This window comes from Lepus europaeus, chromosome 7 (assembly GCF_033115175.1).
Source record: "Lepus europaeus isolate LE1 chromosome 7, mLepTim1.pri, whole genome shotgun sequence".
Classification (NCBI taxonomy): Eukaryota; Metazoa; Chordata; class Mammalia; order Lagomorpha; family Leporidae; genus Lepus; species Lepus europaeus.
In genome coordinates this window covers 99,656,621-99,677,789 of record NC_084833.1, presented here as the reverse complement: position 1 = coordinate 99,677,789, position 21,169 = coordinate 99,656,621, and the positions used below count along the sequence as shown (strand labels likewise).

Sequence of the window (21,169 nt, the reverse complement as noted above, 5' to 3'; positions counted from 1 at the left end):
TCTAAGGTTTTTCCTGCCCTACTCCAAAAAAGCTGGGGTCTCACTCTACTGTCTGCCAGTGTTGGGGAGGGGTGGTGGAGACAGTCCTTTGAACCATAAGGCAGATCTAAAGGCTCAGTGTGCAGGAACTGGCAATGGGAAGGGCTGTGGGACCCTGTCTAGCACTGGGTTTTGCAGTGGTGAGCATGGTACCGAGTCAACTATAAGGTCTGTACTTAATTCCTTTTTCCTCCTTCAAGTGGAATGCCTGGAGCTGTGTTGCTTGGAGCTGAGGGAAGGATGATGCAGAAACTTTCTTTCCTGCCTTGTTCGATGTATATTTTCCTTTTATTATAAAATAAACCTTTGACTGTGGTCTCTCACTTGGCTTCCTTAGTTCTTGTGAGGGTGGCTTGGTGTGTTGATAGCTCTTTGTATTGGTGTTGTTAAGGGAAGGTAATTATTGGAGCACATTACTTGCCACCATCTTGCTCTACCTCTTGTCTGCCTTTAAATGCAGTTCTTCTCTGAGCTTTATTTATTCATGTAGCCAATTATACTTCCTCTCAGTTGGGCTCAGGGTGGTGGGCTCCATGGTAGTTACTTTGCTTTTATCTTTAGGAAGACAGAGAGACTTGCTTGACAAAACAAGCCAATAACAGTGAAGTCTTAAGCTTGTTGATATGGATTTAGGGTCAGGATGTGGGTCTTATCCACAGCTCAGGCATCTAAAGTAAATAATATGTTCTCAGTTCCTACAGCTTAGAAACGATGTTTCCAGAACTTCTCTGATGGGAAGAGTAACCTAAGGGACTTAGTAGATAGGCGGCTCCCAAGGCCATTACCCTGAAGATTCTAATTCCATGAGTAAGGGTTGGGGCCTGTGATTCTGTACTGTTAATGAGAATTCAAGTAATTCTTTTCATCAAGGTATTTGGAAAGACACTTGATTAAACCCTTCCTCTTTCTTCCTTTTTACCCCTATTGAATTCTTCTAGGACTAAGTGTTTTGTGTAGCAGGTCAGAGGCCACTGGGGCTGCCTGCATCCCATATTGGAGTTTGAGTCCTGGCTCTGCTTCCAATTCCAGCTTCTTCCTAATGCGCGTCTGAGGAGGCAGTAGGTGATGGCTCAAGTAGCTGTGTCCCTGCTTCCTGTGAGGGAAGTTCTTGCTCCCCGCTTCGGCCTGGCCCAGCCCTGGTTATTGTAGGCATTTGGAGACTGAGCCAGCAGATGGAACATTGGTCTATCCTTCTCTGCGCCTCCCTCTCCCTCTCTCCCCCTCCCCCTCCATCTGCCTGTCCACCCCCTTGCCTCTCCTCTGCCCCTCTCTCCCTCTCCCCCTGCCTCTCACCTCCCTCTCCAGCTCTATCTCCCCCTTTCTCTCCCTTTCCCCCCTCTCTTCCTCCTTCCTCCCTCTCCCCCTGCCTCTCTCCAGCCTCTCCCTCTGCCTCTTACCTCCCTCTCCATCTCCCCCTTTCTCTCCCTCTCCTCCTCCCCTCCCTCTCCCCCCTTATCCTCTCCCCCTCCCTCTCTCCCTGACTCTCCCTCTCCTTCTGCCTCTCCCTCTTTTTTTCCCTCTCTCTACTTCAAAAAAAAGGCAAATAATTTAAAAATTCTCAAATCACAAAATTATCACATGCTAATTGTAAATAGTGAATGTCTTACTTTCTGAGTGGTCTCCTGAGTCTTCGCTCCGCTCCTAGTCTTCATTTTTACATTATCACTAGCTTATTCTTCTGGAAAACTCAGCTCCGATCACTATTTCCCGGTTCAGAGAACACCATACCTGCTCTATTGCCTGTGAAATTATGTCCAGATAGCTCAGCTTGGAATTTAAGGCACTTTATAAATTGGCCCAACTTGCCTTTTCAAATTATTTCTTACCAAGTTTCTTTATATACCCTAGGATTCAACCAGCATAGCCATTTATTTCCCCTGTACACCTTTTTTTTTTTTTTTTTAATCTTGCCTTCCTGCTTTGGCCTATACCATTCTTTCTAACTGAAATATTTCCCTTCTCATCGTTTTAAGTTCATGTTTCATCCATCTTTCAGGGATCATTTCAAAGGTCACCTCCTCTCTGAAGTATAACTTCTTTCTATTAGAGAGTGTGGAGCTACTGACTACTAAATGCATGTCAGGGATTGTGCTGAACCCTTTAAATGTATGATCTCATTTGGTTCTCAAATAACCCCTACTTTGGCCCTCATCCTCACAATCTAGTAGCTCTTCATTATTCTTAGATTCTATTTGCAAATTCATCTGCTTATCAAATTTTATAGGGGCTGGTGCTGTGGTGTGGTAGGTTAATCCTCCACCTATGGTGTCGGCATCCCATCTGGACATTGGTTCAAGTCCCAGCTGCTTCTCTTCCGATCCAGCTCTCTGCTGTGACCTGGGAAAGAAGTAGAAGATGGGCCAAGTGCTTGGACCCCTGTACCCACGTGGGAGGCCTGGAGGAAGATCCTAACTCTTATCTTTGGATTGGCTCAATGCCGGCCATTGCGGCCATCTGGGGAGTGAACCATTGAATGGAAGACCTTTCTCTCTGTCTCTCCCTCTCACCGTCTATAACTCTACCTCTCAAATAAATACAGTCTTTAAAAAACTTAGTTATAAACACCAAATCAATGCTTATAGCACTTTGTGGTCATTTCTAGATGTGTATAGATGGCAAAATATTTGAGTCAGCCTAAAAGCTACCTGATGGATCTCTTGTTTCAGCTCTTGTACTATAAACAAGAGCCCCCCCCCTTTTTAAAAAAGACTCATTTTATTTATTGAAAGAGTTCCAGGGAGAAGTAGAGAGGAGAAGTAGAGACAGAGAAAGAGAGAGCGAGATCTTCCATTCATTGGTTCATTCCAAAAATGGCCGCAATGGCTAGAGCTGAGCTGATCCAAAGTCAGGAGCCAGGAGCTTCTTCCAGGTCTCCAACATGGGTGCAGGAGCTCAAGGACTTGGGCCATCCTCCACTGATTTCCCAAGCACAGTATTACAGAGCTGGATTGGAAGTGGAGCAGCTGGGTCTCAAACCGGCATGTATATGGGATGCTGGCACTGTAGGTCGAGACTTCAACTTGCTGTGCCACAGCGCCAGTCCCATAAGAGCCCTTTTCACAGTCTATTTAGTGCCACATTTTTAGAAAGTAATTTTGTTGCTGCCAGGCATCATGCTGAAGACTGTCTAGTGTGCATATGGTCAAGAAGGCTGTGAGGTGCCTTATGAGAAAATATGAGGCTACATCACCAAAGAGTTAATAAAAATGGAGCCAAAATACAAATTTATTTTGGTGTAATTTTTTTGAAATCTAGGCATAGTTTTTTTCATAATATGCATTTTCATGAACTTTTTCAAGACTCTGTAGATGTGTCATATAAACTTTGTTCTGGCATGGATTACAGTGCTGTTGGTTGTGAGTTCCACATTAATGAGTCAATGGTACAGTAGATCCAGAGAAAGGAAGGAGAAATTCACTGATCTCTGTGTGAGGCCATTCTGGAAAGTGTTAAAGTAACTTCTATTGTGCATGAGGGAGCTATGGAAAAACAACTACATTTTTTGTATACATGAGATGACAACCAATAATACCACATAATGGACAGCATAGTTGTAAGGCATAAGTCAAAGGGTCAGGAAAATGGGGAATTCTCCTTGGTCAGCATTGGCTTAGCTGGGTCACATGTTCCAGAAGGTGGTATGGTGTGAAAAATGTTAAACTTTCAGGTAAGGCAGAATTTGAAGATCAGATGCTGAAGAAGAGTTTTAAAATATCCTAAGTATTATATAGGAAAAGTTATGTGGAGCAACAGGCTTTTAATGCTGATGAGACTCGCTTCTACAAAAAACAAAGAAGGAAAAGAAGCGAAACATCCCACATAATGTAAATGACAGTTCAGTTGAGGAAAATGTATGACCAGAGGCTTCTAGGAACCTAGTCTTGTATATCCCCTAGGTATATGCAGTAGAATATTGTATTGGCCATAGTTTAGTGTTTGCTAATTCAATGATCAGAGTAACTTTATAGAAAGTAATTGCTGCTGATAATGAGAATCAGCTATACTTTAACTTCCTTTGTAACAGCAATTACTTTCTACTCTGTATTAAAGGCATTATATTGGGGCCAGCATGTTGGCAAAGTGGATTTACACCCTGGCCTGCAGAACCAGCAACCATATGGGCACCGGTTCAAGTTCCAGCTGCTCTACCTCTCATCCAGCTCTCTGCTATGGCCTAGGAATGAAGTAGAAGATGGCCCAAGTCCTTGGGTGCCTGAACCCATGTGGGAGACTGGGAAGAAGCTCCTGGCTCCTGGCTTCAGATTGGCCCAGCTCCAGCCATTGTGGCCATCTGGGGAGTGAACCAGTGGATGGAAGATATCTGTCTGTCTCTCTGCCTCTTCCTCTATGTAACTCTGCCTTTCAAACAAATAAATAAATATATTTTTAAAAAGACATTATATTATGTGTTACCCATTCTGCCTCCATAGGAATATTTTGTAAACTTTGTGAGGAGAGGATTCAGTCATCATGCATTCAGCAATGTTTTGGGAATGTCCTTTGTGAGCCTACCAGTCTACTAGAGGCAGAGCATAGAAAGGTGAATGATTGGGTCTCTTCCTTAGGTTGTTTCTTGTCCAGTGGAAGAGAAAAACAAATGGACAGTTGCTGCAATGATTCAGAGGGGCACAGGAAATTGGATGTTACTCATCAAGGGATTAAACATAATTCATAGTCTAAACACTGAAAGAATTGATCTGCCATTTAAATAGTTTCTGAATGTATGCTTTATTGTAATTTGGTAAAGTCTTTGCCTCTAAGTTACTCTGATTTCTTTTCTTCTCTTTTGTTTTCTTTCATTCCTTCCCACATATCTAGACTTATTATAATTAATGTGTGATTTCAGCAAATATCAAGACAAGTTGTTTTGTATTTTTTACTATCAATACCATGTATTACAAAGGTTCAAGCCTAACAGCTCATAGTAGGTCACATAAGAAGAGAACTGCACAGAGGCTTTGCGTTTGTGAAGTTGCCAGCTCATGGGATGGGAAGGCAGCATTGACATGGGCAGAGCAGATGAGGCTGTGGCTGTGCTGCCATGGAGCTGACTGGCCACTGCATCACAGACAACAGCCCTTAGGTGCTAGTGCTCCAGCAGGTGTTGTGCTGAGATGGCGAGGGAGGTACCAGAACCACTGCATGAGCAGCTTTGGTGCTTCTCATTGTAGCAAGCCTTGGCTTTACGGCACAAACCCAAACTAATAACTGTGGTTTGGATGGAGACTTTATGGTCAGATAACAAATGAGTCCCCTTATTTCTCTTTCTTATTTTGGCAAGAATTGAAGATAATTAGTGATCTATTAAGACATTTTGAATACTCCTAGTCTATTTGGACAAAGGCTATATTTGCTGGAAGAATGTTGGCTGATATCCAATGAAGACTGCATTTTAAGCCATATCTTTTCTGCATAAAGAAGGGCATTGGCAGAAGCATCAATTTTAGAGGAGAATGGGGAGTGAAACTGAAGTGAGGCTGGGTTGGCCGTTAGGATTTTTCTTCTCTCCTATGGATTTTAGACTCATTCTCTCAGGCCTTGGGCTGATTCCTGGACCTGGCCAGACTCCCTTCTGTGATTTTCCCATGTTCTTTCTCATCCTTATGCTGCTGGGCAAGCCCTCTCTAGTTGTCCCTGTGCCTGTCGTCAGTGAAAAGATCATCGATGATCTTCATTCTACTCTACTGTTGCAGTGAACACTTCAAAGTTGAGTAACACCTGGCCCCTGACCTGGAGGACTTTATTGTCTAGCAGGGAAAAGACACATAAACAAAGTGATTATAGCACTCAGTGGTGCATAGAAGAATCTACAAAATATGAGAGAACAGCTGGCGACTGAATGAAGGACAACAGCTGTGACCTCTCCATCCCACTTGGGAAAATCGCCGGCTGCCCAGAATGCCTCCTGCTCTTCTCTTTGGGTTGTCTCCCGGTAACCTCGCTTCTCCGTTCTCTCTAGCTCTGGCTCCTGGAAGGGTTCCTTGTCTGGCCCTGTCTGAGGACATTCCAAAGGCGTTTGTCTAAGCTGATTCGTTCCTTCTGTGAGGCCCCTTCACCCATTCCTTCTGGGCTGGGATCAGGCCTGCTCCCACTTGGGACTTCACTTACTCTAAATCTGCTTGTTTCCTGTTTTAATCTCATCTCCTCAGAAGGATTATCAATGCCTGAAGGGCAGGATTATGCTATTTGCTTCCTCTATATACCTCTTATAGCAACCAATATAATTTTGAGGCCATAGCAATTGTTCCATAATAATTTTTGTAGTTTGTTTTGGTCTATATGTCCCTAGTTTTCACATGCCTGACCAGACGTAGGGACTCTAATAAAAGTCAATAATGCGGAGAAGAATGGTCTAGGGAGCTTTTTCAGTCAGTAATTATTTTGTTTGCATAGTTAAGGGATGATTATTTTTCAGCTAACCTTGTAAAAAAATCTTTTGAGTTTTGGAAAATAAGCCATTTAATCGCTCATCCCTAGTGGCTTACTCACTGTGTCCATTTTAAGCAGACTTTCAAAAATAATATGGTGTTTCATCTACTGACTCAGAAGAAATAGAATGAAAAAATTTCTCAACCTTTGATATTATAAGTCAGGATTCTTGAAAGATGGAAGAGGGTGCAGAGTTCAAAATGCTGATCTGTTTCATCTGAATTTGGCCTCTGAGGGAAAGGAGGTAGGATTCCCATAATCTTTCAAAAATATTTCCCTACATTGGTTGCCTTCTGTTCTCACAGCTTATTCTTTTCTTTAAAGGTTTCTCTGACCTGTCAATTATCTAAATCTTTCCCTCCACTTTGTAGAGATTTTTCACTTCCTGTATGTGAGCAAGCATGTGCATTGTGTTCTGACTTTTCACCAATTTATCAATACCCCATCAGGGTAGGAACAGGTCAGATAAAAATTAGAGCTATTTGCCATTTTTTTTCATGTTATAATGAAAGGTTTGGTGAAGAAAGGGATTAAAATTAATGCTTTCAATGCTGTGTTCCCCATTGGTAATTTGAAAAGCATATGAATTGCACATTGTATATTTTTCTTAACAATAGAGAAAAAGTTTCTTTTGCATATGACCTGTAATTATTTTTTCCCATGAATAGATCCCTTTAATATAATATAAGAATATTCATTACCTGTTTTTTGTATAATTCTTATTATTGGATTCTCTTCTCAACTCAATCATGATGTTCTTTTTCTATTTCTTTCCTTAGGTGAATTTTCTATGTGAAAACATAGTACTTCAGTGCACTGCTCTGTTCTCCTACTGTTCCCACCTAGAGAGCAAGGAGTATTCTCCTTAGTCTGCTATGTTGGAACAAAACCCAAGCTTCACTACGGCTGTTGTGGACCACATCCTCTGCTTCCTCCAGCTGTTATTTTCAGAGAAGAAAATCAACTTTGTTAGAGGGTAAGGAGGAATTTTCTAGTGCTTCCAGGAATTTCGGTTCTAGAAGATGCTTCACACAAAAGGTTCTGTGTTTGGGACACAGTGATACCTTAATGCAATCCTGCATTCAACAAACCTGTGTACTCTTGTTTCTTTGTCATATCCCAAATGTATTTTATCACTGAATCCTTTTGATTCCTGTAGGGCAGTTTATCATTTGGCAAAATGTACTTGGAGAGATACTAGGAAAGGAATTTGGGAACAGAGCTCAGTCGGTTTGGATGGCCACAGGTATGCAATGGCTTACTTTTGAATCAAGACTTACCAGTTTTGTTCATTGCTGAATCTCCAGGGCTATAAGAGGGCCTGGGGCTCAGTACCTGTTTGTTGACACACTGCAGGCATCCTGTGCTCATAGGCACCATGATTTTCTTCATTTGGTCCCAGGCATGGCCCTAGTTTCAGACTGAAATTGGACTTTTATCAATTGACTGAGTCTTCAACCAGTTTTTCTTCTCCCAGGTTTATCAACAAGAACCTCCTGAGTTCTTGGTCTTTAGAAGTTATGTGGTATACATTTATCTAATTCATGGCTTCCCATCATTATTTACAAGACTCTCTGTGCATTTGAGGAAACTGCTTTCTTACAAGTCTTCCCAGTGTAGATGTCAGCACTCAGATTTCCAGAGTCTGTTTCAAGTAGACACATGACAAGCATGAGGGGAAAGTGTTGTGAAGAAATAAGGTGCTTTGATGAGCAAGTGGTCCATTAGCCAGAGCTATTAGGCAAGAAAAAGAAATTAAAGGGATACAAATTGGGAAGGAAGAACTCAAACTATCCCTCTTTGCAAATGATATGATTCTTTATTTAGGGGATCCAAAGAATTCTACTAAGAGACTGCTGGAACTCATAGAAGAGTTTGGCAAAGTAGCAGGATATAAAATAAATGCACAAAAATCAACAGCCTTTGTATACACAGGCAATGCCACAGCTGAGGAAGGACTTCTAAGGTCAATCCCATTCTCAATAGCTACAAAAACAATCAAATATCTTGGAATAAACTTAACCAAGGACGTTAAAGATCTTTACGATGAAAATTACAAAACCTTAAAGAAAGAAATAGAAGAAGATACCAAAAAATGGAAAAATCTTCCATGCTCATGGATTGGAAGAATCAATATCATCAAAATGTCCATTCTCCCAAAAGCAATTTATACATTCAATGCAATACCAATCAAAATACCAAAGACATTCTTCTCAGATCTGGAAAAAATGATGCTGAAATTCATATGGAGACACAGGAGACCTTGAATAGATAAAGCAATCTTGTACAACAAAAACAAAGCCGGAGGCATCACAATACCAGATCTCAGGACATACTACAAGGAAGTTGTTATCAAAACAGCATGGTACTGGTACAGAAACAGATGGATAGACCAATGGAACAGAATAGAAACATCAGAAATCAATCCAAACATCTACATCCAACTTATATTTGATCAAGGATCCAAAACCAATCCCTGGAATAAGGACAGTCTATTTAATAAATGGTGCTGGGAAAATTGGATTTTCAAGTGCAGAATCATGAAGCAAGACTCCTACCTTTCACCTTACACAAAAATTCACTCAACATGGATTAAAGACTTAAATCTATGACCCGACACCATCAAATTATTAGAGAGCATTTGAGAAACCCTGCAAGATATAGGTACCAGCAAAGACTTCTTGGAAAAGACCCCAGAAGCACAGGCAGTCAAAGCCAAAATTAACATTTGGGATTGCATCAAATTGAGAAGTTTCTGTACTTCAAAAGAAACAGTCAGGAAAGTGAAGAGGCAACCGACAGAATGGGAAAAAATATTTGCAAACTATGCAACAGATAGAGGGTTGATAAGCAGAATCTACAAAGAAATCAAGAAACTCCACAACATCAAAACAAACAACCCACTTAGGAGATGGGCCAAGGACCTCAATAGACATTTTTCAAAAGAGGAAATCCAAATGGCCAACAGACACATGAAAAAATGTTCAAGATCACTAGCAATCAGGGAAATGCAAATCAAAACCACAATGAGGTTTCACCTCACCCCGAATAGAATGGCTCACATTCGGAAATCCACCAACAATAGATGCTGGAGAGGATTTAGGGAGAAAGGGACACTAACCCACTGTTGGTGGGAATGCAAACTGGTTAAGCCACTATGGAAGTCAGTCTGGAGATTCCTCAGAAACCTGAATATAACCCTACCATACAACCCAGCCATACCACTCCTTGTAATTTACCCAAAGGAAATTAAATTGGCAAACAAAAAAGCTGTCTGACCTTAATGTTTATTGCAGCTCAATTCACAATAGCTAAGACCTGAAATCAACCTAAACGCCCATCAACAGTAGACTGGATAAAGAAATTATGGGACATGTACTCTATAGAATACTATACAGCAGTCAAAAACAATGAAATCGGTCATTTGCAACAAGATGGAGGAATCTGAAAAACATTATGCTGAGTGAATTAAGCCAGTCCCAAAGGGAAAAATATCATATGTTCTTCTTGATGGGCGACAACTAACTGAGCATCAAAGGGGAAACCTGTTGAAGTGAAATGGACACTATGAGAAACAGTGACTTGATCAGCTCTTGTCCTGACTGTTGATGTACAATGTAATAGTTTATCTATTTTAGTATTTTTTTTTGTTCTAGTACTAGTGGTTGAACTCTGTAATTAACACACAATTATTCTTAGGTGTTTAAATTTTAACTAAAAAATGATCCCTGTTAAATACAAGAGTGGGAATAAGAGAGGGAGGAGATGTACAATTGGGGACACGCTCAATCAGACTTGTCCCAAATGGTGGAGTTAGAAATGTGCCAGGGTGGCATGTACCAATGCCATCTCACTAGTCCAAGTGATCATTTTCAGTTCACAATTGATCACACTGATAGGTCTAAGAGTCACAGGGATCACACAAACAAGACTAGTGTCTGCTAATACTAATTGATAGAATCAAAAAGGGAGAGAACGATCCATCATGGGAAGTGGGATACACAGCAGACTCATACAATGGCAGATGTCCTAATTAGTACTCTGGCCTCAGAATGAGCCCTTAAGGCATTTGGATCTGGCTGAAGAGCCCATGAGAGTGTTTTAGGCATGGAAGGCCAAGACGCTTTGGCAAAAAAAAAGAAGACCTAACTGAAAGATCTCTGTGAGTGAGATCCCAGTGGAAAGAACGGGGCCATCAAATAAGGAGGTACCTTCCTCTGAAGGGAGGAGAGAACTTCCACTTTGACTATGACCCTGTCGGAATAAGATCAAAGCTGGTGAACTCAAAAAGCTTCCATAGCCTTGGCAACTCATGACTAGAGCCTAGGGAGATTACTGACGCCATAAACAAGAGTGTCAAATTGTTAAGTCAACAACAGGAGTCACTGTGTACTTACTTCTCATGTGGAATCTGTCCTTAATGTGTTATCCAATGTGAATTAATGCTATAACTAGTACTGAAACAGTATTTTACACTTTGTGTTTCTGTGTGGGTGCAAACTGATGAAATCTTTACTTAATATATACTAAATTGATCTTCTGTATATAAAGATAATTGAAAATGAATCTTGATGTGAATGGAATGGGAGAGGGAGCGGGAGATGGGGGGGTGCAAGTGGGAGGGAAATTATAAAAAAAATTAAAAAAAAGAAACTAATGTTCTCCTCTTCTCCCTCAATTTTGCTTTTGTCTTGCAGATGCTGTTGACTTTTCAAATCCAATTAGCAGCACTATGAACATTTCTCATGAATCATATCTTTCACAAGAAACAACTATGGCTGTTTGTATTTAGAGTGCTGTCAGCACTGTCCATGAAGTTGTGTGGTCTTATGGGTCAGAAGGTGGACACTAATTACCTGTATTTACTACCACTATGAGCAGGGTTGTCCTCCAAGATTGAAGCCTGTGGTGTTGCTGTAATTTCTGATATGCTTTTCAAAGAATGCATAATGCACAGAACATGCCAAAAGTGAAGTATTTTAATAAGGCTCCATCGCAATTAATTCTCAAGAACAGGATTCATGAGTCAAGGCATTTTGAACTTTTTAAAAAATAATATACATCTTTTGAGCCAAAACAGACTCAGAACTTTCGGTTCATTATAAAAGCTAAATCATAATCATTATCACTTGATATAGTTTGGTTATTTCTTCTTGTTCCTGGGTGGATAATGGGAGTTTGGGTCAGGGTGATCCATTTCAGGGAAGGACCTGCTCAGCTCATAGACAGATGAAGCAAAGAAGCAATGTGCTGATGTTGTCTTGGATAAGCTCTATTGGGTTAAGCTTTCTGTTACTACTTTTCAAAGTGACAGGTTCAAAACTCAAAACCATGGGCAGACTGGGGTGTAAAGGAAACACAATGAATATTATCTACATTGCCTTAATGAGGATGCATTAGATTTCAAGGCAGTGACTCTTTTAGAACACTTCTTGTATATAATCACCCTTTTAAATATTTTGCTCATTTGTCATCATCAAAAGTTACCTTCAGGGGGCTGGCATTGTGGCAGCCACTGCCTGTGACACCAGCATCCCATATGAGTGCCAGTTTGAGTCCCAGCTGTTCGACTTCCAGTCCAGCTCCCTGCTAATGTGCCTGGGAAAACAGCAGAGGACAGCTCTGCTGATTGGGCTGCTTCTACCCCTGTGGGAGTGTCGGACCCTCACCAGCAAGGGTCCAACGTAGTCACGACATGGTCACTGTTCATCGGTTCTCAAGGAACTTTTACTCGTGGGGGCAGAAGGAAAGTGGGGAGAGGAGAAAAGAAGAGGAGGGGCTGCGGCGGCGGCCGCTGGCAGTGGCGGCCACGCCCCCGCCCAGATCCCAATGTCCCTTTATGCTGATATCGTCCAATCAGATGAAAGGGCGCGTATAGTCTCAGGTTGAAAGTCCATCTGTTTCACCTGGTTCTTCCCAGTTGTTTATGCAGGGCCCATCCTGTTTCATCTGCTTCACCTGGTTGTTTTCGTAGGACTTGTGGTCGACCGATTGCTGCAAACTATGCAGATGAGGTGGTTCTCACAGGTGGCCAGCCTGCAGTTCCCCACAGGGAGACTCAGGTGGAGTTCTAGGTTCCTAGCTTCAGCCTGGCCCAGCTTCAGCTGTTGTGGCCATTTGAAGAGTGAACCAGCAGATGGAAAATTTCTCTCTTTATCCTTCTCTCTTTGTAACTCTGCCTTTCAAATAAAATCTTGCAAAAAATGTTAGCTTAAAAGTATCCATGGCACTGATGTATCCTGGAGTCTGAATGCTGTTGGTCAGGGGAATGTACACCTGTGCCCCTGTTGAAGAAGTCAGATCTTATTTATACCTAATGGTATTATCCTGTGTGAGGCCGCAGATTCCAGAGACTAGTGACCACAGGCTGGTGTGGTTCTGGGTGGAACCAGGCATGCCTGGAGTTGCATTAGTATGCAGTAGAGTGGGTATGGCAATGAGTGGTAGCCTTCCCAAAACATAGTACACTACAGGAGCTCTTTCTCTTGTTTTACTCAGGCAGATATTCAACTAGTCCAATATTTCCGGCGTCTCTTGGGAAGATTCAAAGAACATTCTGGGTGCTGGAATAGCAGGGCATTCATTTAGCAACACTGGTGAATTTTCCATTAAAACCCAGGCCAAGATCAGCTACAGTGGAGAACTACTCACTTATTCAAGCTGTCAGATGTATGGACTGCCTGTGGAGTTGCTCTTTCCTCTGTTTGGTTTTATTGTACTCAGGAGGAGTGGAGCTGAATAGGGGTGAGAATGAGAAGACAGCAAGGAGGGAGGGTGAGTGCTGCAGGCAGTGTGACCATAGAGGGTGGCAGGTGGATCCTGTGCTCCTGGCCAACAGGAAGAGGAGATAGTAGAAGACACAGCTGCAACCAAGGTCATATGAAGGCAGTGGATGATAACTGACCCCATTAATCACAGGTCTGAAAATTCAGACTCTCCATGCTTTTGGAATGTGCTTGGAAAGTGCCATTTATTTTACTGCTTTACTATTTTAAATTTGCATTTGCAAAGAAGAATATGCAGGGGGCTGGTGCTGTGGCATAGTGGGTAAAGCCGCCATCTGCAGTACCTGCATCCCATATGGGTGCCCATTCGAGTCCCGGCTGCTCCACTTCCAATCTAGCTCTCTGCTATGGCCTGGGAAAGCAGGGGAATATGGCCCAAGTCCTTGGACCCCTGCACCCACGTGGGAGACCTGGAAGAATCTCCTGGCTCCTGGCTTCGGATCCATGCAGTTCCAGCCGTTGCAGCCAATTGGGGAGTGAACAGGCGGATGGAAGACCTCTCTCTCTCTGCCTCTCCTTCTCTCTCCGTGTAACTCTGACTTTAAAATAAATAAATAAATCTTTTAAAAAAAGAATATACAGCTTTGTGTGTGTATATGTGTGTGTGTATTTGTGTGTATGTGCCCATGTTGCATGCATGCAGTAAAACCTTGAACAAACAATTGGTGCTATTAAGTACTTCAAAAGGAAAGAAGCTGTGGCCAGCATTGTGGTGTAGTGGGTAAAGCTGCTGCCGGCAATGCTGGCATCCCATATGGATGCTGGTTTGAGTTTCGGTGACTTCACTTCTGATCCAGCTTCCTGCTAATGTCCTGGGAAAGCAGCGGAACATGGCTCAAGTACTTGCGCCCCTGCACCCATGTGGGAGACCTGGAGGAAGCTCCCAGCTCTGGCTGTTGTGGCCATTTGGGGAGTGAACCAGTGGATGCAAGTTTTTCTCTCTCCTTGTCTCTCCCTCTCCCTCTCTCTCAATAACTCTGACTTTCAAATAAATAAATTTTTTTTTTAAAAAAAGGAAAGAAGCCATTCCCCAGGGATTTTAATGAGGAACATAAAAGAGAAGCAAACATTTTATGGTGTATATTTTACTCAAAAGTTTTACTTGAAGTCATCTGATAAATATGACAAACTAAATAGTGCTTATTTTGTCTTGAATAAAAATTAATTTGTCTATTTGTTCAAAGTCTAAATTATGCAGAAACAAAAACATGGAGCCTAAATCATCCTCAAATTTTGGTGTCAAATTTTTACTGTTTACTCATGAAGCACTTTGAGCAAGTCACCCACAGTCTTTTAAAAATGTTGAAATAAGCGCAAATTCACAATGAAGCAGCATGGAAACTCTGAGCATAAGTTCTGGCCTCTTGCTTTTGACTTCTTGAACTTAGTGCAATAGGTTAGTGATGGAGCAAATTGCCATCAGCAACGATGATGAAACATTTGGAGGACCAAGATCCTGAATCTAGAAAGTAATTCAGAGTGTGGAAGATCAGGAAGAAATCTGAAGCTCTGATGAAATGATGATGATAAAGTTTCAAATAATATTTTCCCGTTTTGGAGTACAGATTATGAAATTGCCAGGAATAATTATTGTTGATTTATTTTTCTGAAATACTTTAGCATAGCACATTTCTAAGTAAGTCATTGTGCTTCGTATGTTATCCTTACACAGTTTCGATTTTTATCTTGTTTTGATTGGCACCTTTTGAATAATATTGATAAAATACTCTTTTTCTTTCTCTCTCTGTGTAATGTATGCATACCTCTATGGTATATAGGAGTTTATATAGAGAAGTTAAATAGACTGTTTAGAAGCAGTAAGTCTAAGGACTTAAAAGGACTAAGGAAATTTCCCTGGAATCTGGAATGTTCAAAGGATTATTATAAAGAAGTAGGAATGTCTGCTCACATAGTAGGCACTCAATGAATAGTTGCTGAGTGACTGAATAAGGAAAACTCTTCCTTCGTTAAAAGCCCTTTGCCATTCTACAGAGCATAAAGCCAGAGAAAAACAGCATGGCATATTATCACCACTTTTTGTGACTAATCTTTCTTACAAGACCTGTGCATGAGGTGAGCAGATCTAGTGTCATTGTTATTCATGCACTGAAGAGGAAATAGCACTTCAGAGCTTGGAAAGACTTGCTTGCAGCTGCTAAGTGGTGAGGCTGACATGGCCCCAGTTAGATGACTCTGTATTCTGGGCTTTTTGCCACTGTTGCTTGCTGTCCTGTGTATGTGTGTGTACATGCATGTACATGTGCATATGTGTGCATGTGTGTACAGTGAAGCGCCCCAGTTCTCACAGGTTGGTTCCTCACTGCATAGTAAACCTTTTAACTCTTTGTTGTTAGACCACCCTGTTATTTGATCTACATTTGCTCCCCTTTTCCAACTTCATCTTTTGCCTTTAACTTTGCAAAATCCATTATCATTGTTACTGGTCCTGGAATAGTCACTGAAAACTGAAACTGTTTGAATGAGAAGAGAGGATGATAAAAGAGCAATACAAGCTTGATAGAGAAGCTACAGGTCTATTGGTTTTGTGTGGGAGCACTTTCTTAGGCTAGAATGCCCATACAGCATTTATCTTCTAACACACATTGCAGAAGGACCTGAGTGAGTTTAATAATAAACATTGATGCGTCTATTCCTCCCGTCTCAGGGACAGGTTCTCAGTTCCTTACATAGAATGAGCAGTGGAACAACAACAGGACAAAGAGGCAGCAAGGAGTTTCTCGGCTGAAGCAGCAGCCCAGAGAACTAAAACAAATGCACACACCAAGGTTGTATTGTTCCTGGACCTTGGAGAAAATATCCAGGATGGAGAGATCTCTGTTGCACCGGGTTGAGCCTCCGCCTGGTTGCTTCTGGTTTTGATGGTATACAAACTTTGGAGATGGTAGAGTATAATATAATGTTTCAAATGATAATTCCCCTTTCCTTTTGTTGTCACACTTTTGTAAAGGATGAAAAAATCTATAGATGTATTCCATACTTAACCTTTTCTGCCATCCAGGAATGGACCTCAGAAAATACAGTAACATTTTCTGTCTGGGTAATGTGTTGTACCTGAGAACCATTTGTGCTTTGGAGATAAGCCCAGCCATGTGTCAGTGTCTGCCTGCTGTTCTTGTCCAGGGGCAAGAGCTGAGGTGCTCACTGTCTTGGGAGTTCCTGCCTCCGAGGGGAAGGGGTGGGAGTAGCTGTTAAGCTCCTTTCAACATCCCACTACATGGCAGAGTTGCCAGAGCTGCTGGAGGCCCCTGTACACCGGAAGATGTAGCCTTCTGACTTGTACCAGTGAGGAGTCAGCGAGTCTAAGAAATCCTGGCAGTCAGAGTTCTCTCCTCAAGGAAGCAGCTAGGACACTTCTTGAGCATAATCTTCTTTGCTCTATGTCATGGAACTCTAATTCTCTGGCCACAGCAGGGAGTTAGATGCACAAGACATTAGATGCACTAATCTAACAAGGGGCAGAAGGCAATCATATATACACTAGATCAAGGAAAATCGCATGACCTTTGAGGAGCCGAGATCCTGACCGAATATTGACTGTCATCTTCTCTTGCGGAGTTTTAATTATTTATTTACTTGAGAGGAAAGAAGAAAGGGAGGGAGGGAGGAAGGGAAGGAGAGGGAAAAGGAAGGAAAGAAGGAAAGAGAAAGGAGCGAGAGAGAGTCCCCATTGGCTGGCTCATTCTCCAACGTGCTGTATATGTGGGGCTGGGTGGGGCTGAAGCTAGGAGCCTGGAACTCAATCCGGGTCTCCCACATGGGTGGCAGGGACCCAACTGTCTGAGCCATCACTGCTGTCTTCTGCAGTATGCATCTACTAGCAGGAAGGTAGAATCAGAAGGTGGGGCTGGGACTTGAGCCCAGGCTCTCTGATCTGGGATGCCAGTGCTCAACCAATGTCTTAACTACTTTACCAAATACCTGTACCTTGAGAAATTTTAAAACAACACACAAATGCACGGGGGCAGTGAAACACAAGAGTAGTAAAGGATCAAACAATTGTAGAAGCTGAGTCAAAGGACTGCCAACCCCTTGAAGCAGGGCAAGAGGCAAGCTGTGCCTCTGTGCAAACAGCTTGACACCAACACGTTTGGCGATGTAAATGAAAAGGAGAAATTTCATGAAAGATACAAGTATCAAATTTTATTCAAGAGGAAATAGATAACTAAAGCAGCCTATATATAATAAAGAAATTGAATTTGTAGTTAACCATCCTCTGCCCTAAACACAGACTCAGTCCACACACAGAGGACTTCATTGATGAACTATACCAAACATTTAAGAAATAAATTATAGCAATTCTATACAAAATCTTCAAGAAATTTAAAGAGAAAGGAATACTATTTTCTTTTTTTTAAAGATTTATTTATTTACTTGAGAGAGAGAGAAGGAGAGGCAGAGAGAGAGAGAGGTCTTCCATCCGCTGGTTCACTCCCCAGATGACTGCAATGGCTAGAGCTGTGCTGATCTGAAGTCAGGAGCCAGGAGCTTCTTCCGAGTCTTCTGACATGGGTGTAGGGTCCCAAGCACTTGGGCCATCTTCTACTGCTTTCTCAGACCATAGTAGAGAGCTGGATCAGAAGAGGAGCAGCTAGGACTCCAACTGGCAACCATATTGGATACCGACACTGCAGGTGATGGCTTTACCTGCTACGCCACAGCGCCAGCCCCAGGAATACTAGTTTCTAATTCATTCTATGAAGATAGCTTTATTCTAGTACTAAAAGAAAATATAATAAGAAACAAAAACTACATACTTGAAAAATTTCTGAGCATCATTTTAAATACAGCTAATAGAGTTTGCCACCATGTATCAATACATGCTACATAATGTTCAAGTGGGTTTTATCATAGGAATACAGAGTTGATGAAAACTGAAAATCAATTTAGTTCACTATGATAGACAAAAACATAGGATGTTCTCTATAGAAGCAGAAAAAGAATTTAACAAAATCTGATGTCCATGTCTCAGAAAAACTCAGCAAATTAGAACTAGAGAACCACTTCCTCATTTTGACTGAGGGGATCTGTCGATAATCGTGCACTTCATGATGAAATATTTGACACTTTTCCTCCAGTGTCAGGAATAAGGCTGATGTCTACTCTCATCACTTCTCTTCAACACTGTACGAGAAGTTCCAACCATAAAGTATGGCAGGGATATAAAAGTCATCCAGATGAGAAAAGAAGAAATAAAACTCTTTATCCACAGCTGAAATGAGATCACTCATGTGGAAAAATCTGATGGAGTCTACATAAAAGCTAATGGAACCAACAGGGGCACATGTGATTTGTGTTCAGTATACAAAAGCCTGTTGTATTTATTTATACTGATAATATACAATCAGAATTACAACAAACTTCCTTCTATTTTAAGCCATATAAAATAGGAAATATCTAGAGATAAATGCAATAGATGATGTGCAAGACCTGTTCACCAAAAAGAACACAATGTTTCTGAGTAAATTAAAAGCCTAAATAAATGGAAAGAAAAAACATAATTATAGATTGAAAGACCCACTAATTTTAAGATGTCAATTCTCCCTTAATTGATTTATAGATTCAAGGCTATCTCAATCAAAATCTCAGCAAGATTTTTTTTGGGCAGAAATTAATTTTAAAATTCATTCAGAAAGGCAAAGAAACTTGAATAGCTTTAGTGGGAATTTGAGAGGGAGGAGGAGGAAGGCTTGGAGCATGGGTGGAAGGAAAGGTGGTGGGGTGGCAGTGTCACTATGCTCTGAAGTCTGTATATGTGAAACACACAAAACTTGTATACTTAAGTAAAAAAAAAAAAAAGAAAAGAAAAAGAAAAACCAGAAGAATAAAGTTGGAGACCTGACAGTGTATGACTTCAAGATTCTAAAGCTACTAGGGCAGGCATTTGGTCCATCAGTTAAGTTGCCATTTGGGACACCTGTATCTCTTATTGGGGGGCTTGGTTGAAGTCCTGGCTCATTTGTTTCTGACCTGGCTTGCTGCTAATATGTATCATGGGTGGCAGTGATGATGGCTCAGTTATATGAGTTCCTATCACCCATGTGGGAGACACAGATGGTGTTCCCGATTTCTGGATTTGGCGCAGCCTAACCAGAGCTGTTGCTGGCCATTGGGGAGTGAACCAGTGGGTAGAAGATCTCTCTCTCTCTCTCTGCCTGTTTTTCAAATACAATGAAAATAAATAAAAAATTAAAGATTATAAAACTACAGTATCCATATACAGTGGCAATTGTGTAATGATAAATAGATCAATGAAACAGAAAGAGTTCAGAAATGAACCTACACATACTCTATTGATTTTGACACCAGTGTGAAAGTAATTCAGTGGAAAAAGGATAATTTTTCTTTCAAATGATTTTGGAAATATAATAAATATCTAATAGATATTCATGGGAAAAGCAATCTATTCATACCTCACAGCAAATACAAAAATGTTTTTCCCTTCAGATTTTTAAAAAAATTTATATAAGGTGAAAACATGTGATATTTGTCTTTTTGGGACTGACTTATTTCACTAAGCACACTGGTTTCCAGTTGCATCCATTTTGTTGCAAAAGACAGGATTTCATTCTTTTTTTAATGGATGAGTAGTATTCCACAGTGTGTTTATGCTGCATTTTCTTCATTCCAGTCATCAGTTGATGGACATCTAGATTGATTCCATATCTTAGCTATTGTGAATTGAGCTGCAATGAATGTGGTAGTACAGATAACTCCTTCATATGCTGATTTTATTTCATTTGGGTAATTCCCGGGAGTGGGATAACCCGGTCATATTGTTGATGAATTTTCAGATTTCTGAGGAATCTCCATATTGTCTTCCATAATGGTTGGGCTAGTTTACATTCTCACCAACAATGTATTGGGGTACACTATCCCCACATCATCACCAGCATTTATTGTTTTCTGATGTTTGAATGATAGCCATTCTATGCATTGTTAGGTCATTTGTTTGATACATTTCCAATTTCTTGATGGAGGCACTATTTGCTATGAACGTCTCTCTTAACACTGCTTTTGCTCTATCCTTTATACTTTGTTATGTTGTGCTGTGATCTTCCTTCATGTCCAGGAATTTTTTGATGTCCCTTTTGATTTCTTCTATGACCCATTGTTCATTCAGGAGTGTGTTGCTGTCTTCATGTATTCACATATTTTTTTAGAATTTCTTAAGTTGTAATTTCAAGCTTCGTTCCATTGTGGTCAAAAATGATACATAATATTATTTCAATTTTTTTGAGTTTATGGAGACTTGCTTTATGGCCCAGTATTTATGGTCTATCCTAGAGAAAATTCCATGCACTTATGAAAAGAATGTGTATTCTATAGGTGTGGAATGAAATATACTGTAGAGATTAATTAGGTCTATTGCATCCATAGTGTAGATTAGCTCTACTGTTTCATTATTGATTTTCTGTCTAGTTGATCTGTCCATTTATGAAAGTGGGTTGCTGTAGTCCCCCATTATTGCACTGGAGTCTATATGTCTCTTTAGATCCATTAACATTTGTCTTAGATAGCCAGAGACCCTGGCTTTGGGTGCATATACATTTAATATAGTTACATCTTCCTATTAAATTGATTAACAGTTCTTTTGTGTTCAAGTCTATTTTGTGTGATATTAGGCTGGCTACTCCTGCTCTTTTTGGCTCTCCATTAGTGTGGAATATCTTTTTCCATCCTTTCACTTTCAGTCTGTGTGTATCTTTGTTGGTGAGGTGTGTTTGTTGTAGGCAGCAAATAGAGAAGTCTTATTTTCTCATCTATTCATCTGGTTTGTATGTTTTAATTGAAAAATTTAGGCCATTTACATTCAAGTTTATGTGTAAAGACTTGGTCCTGTCATTTTCCATAAACGTTCCTACTATTTGCTTTGGATTTCCTTTGTACTTTTTAAT

General features: G+C 40.9%; 1 long non-coding RNA gene across 1 annotated transcript in view; it reads left to right on the top strand.

Moving 5' to 3' along the window:
* Nucleotides 1–11,610, top strand: part of LOC133764676 (uncharacterized) — a 57,352-nt gene extending 45,742 nt beyond the window's left edge. Inside the window, exons 2-3 of the long non-coding RNA XR_009866465.1 lie at nucleotides 7,248–7,444; nucleotides 11,166–11,610. This is a non-coding gene — a long non-coding RNA (uncharacterized LOC133764676). The remainder of the gene's footprint in view (nucleotides 1–7,247; nucleotides 7,445–11,165) is intronic.
* The last annotated feature ends 9,559 nt before the right edge of the window (nucleotides 11,611–21,169 follow it).